Source organism: Gavialis gangeticus, unplaced genomic scaffold (assembly GCF_001723915.1).
Source record: "Gavialis gangeticus isolate Ggan-Ray unplaced genomic scaffold, GavGan_comp1, whole genome shotgun sequence".
In the NCBI taxonomy this organism is placed as follows: domain Eukaryota; kingdom Metazoa; phylum Chordata; order Crocodylia; family Gavialidae; genus Gavialis; species Gavialis gangeticus.
The window spans coordinates 3,577,069-3,578,516 of record NW_017729000.1 but is presented as its reverse complement, the minus strand read 5'-3'; positions in this window follow the sequence as shown (position 1 = coordinate 3,578,516).

Sequence of the window (1,448 nt, the reverse complement as noted above, 5' to 3'; positions counted from 1 at the left end):
CTTGGGGAGGGTTTGTGGGGGGGGGGGGTCTCTTCCATTTTTTTCCCCCCATGCTAGGTCTTGCTCTGAGCTGCCCGAGGCTGAGCGGAGAAGAACCTGCCTTTCAGATGAGATCCAGTGGGTTGTTGTTTTGTGTCCATGTGCTCAGACTCGGTTAGGACAAAAGGGGTTATTAGTTTGACCTGCCTGCCCTTCTCCAAGGGGCTTCGTGGACATCCCAAACTCAGCCCTCCGCTCCCGAAAACAAAAAGAAACGCGTGAGCAACCTTCTTCCGTTGCATTTTATTGTAGAGACAAATTTAAAATGACGCATCACAGCCCACGTATCACCGGGGAGGGAAAATCTTGTTAATATGGCCCACTGTACATGATCCATCTTCTGTTGATAGTACATAATCTTGACCCATGAGCTAGAATCATTACCCCAGTTAAAAAGGAAAAAGAGAAAAAAAAATGTAAAATACTTGAATGAGAGCTTGTATTATAACATTAATATTATTCAGAGTATCTGCTTTCTAGGCTGATGTGATTCATTATTCTAGTAATGCTTTAGTCCTTTGTAATTTGTGGTAATTATGCTTTTTCCTTTTTAATACAAAAAATGTATAAAAATAAAAACTTCAAAAGGCCGTGCAGCTTGGGCTCTTAATTCAGGTGCTTTCCCTTTCCAGGGATGAGGTGGGTGTCAAGTAGTGGCAGGAGCGTAGCCAGGATTTGAATGCTGTCTGGCCTGTGTGCTGCAGGGAGAGACTTGGCTCTGGTGCATGGGGTATTCGTGAAGGCAAGAGGCCAGTAGTAGCATGAGGTAAGTGTAGAGCTCCTAAAGAGTTGTCCAAAGAAAGCTTAAGCTCAATCCAGTGCACTTTTTGGCTCGTTCCTGTCCTGGGACCTCCACCAGCCATGCCCATGCATCTTAGTTCTGGCATCTGCATCCCGCATCTTGCTTTATTGAGATGCTTTGGGATGTGTTCAATCGTATAATGGCTTCCTAACGGCCAGGGGCTAAACCAGCTAGTTTCACAGCTCTCCCTACCAAAGAGCTGAGGAGTATGGGTGGTGATGGACAGCACCTCTCTTGACTGTGTTCCCTTGTTGCACCAAGTTTTCCTGGGTTGCTGCCTGCCTGCTTTGCTGTGCTGCAAGTGAGGTGAGTCTCTCTGGGAGGGGTGGCCAGCCTTGCAATATCTGAGCAAAGCTGGGCTGCTTTAGTGTGGAGAAGAGAAGACTGAGGGGGGATTGAATAGCAGCCTTCTCTTTGCAACCCCCTGCAGGGAGGTGGATGGAGCTGGACTGTTCTCAGTGGGGGCAGATGACAGAAGGAGCAATGGGCTCAAGTTGCAGCAAGGGAAGCTGAGATTAGATATTAGGCAAAACTTTCTCACTAGGAGGGTAGTAATACACTGGGACAGGTTACCCGGAGAGGTGGTGGTATCTCCATCCTTGGAGAC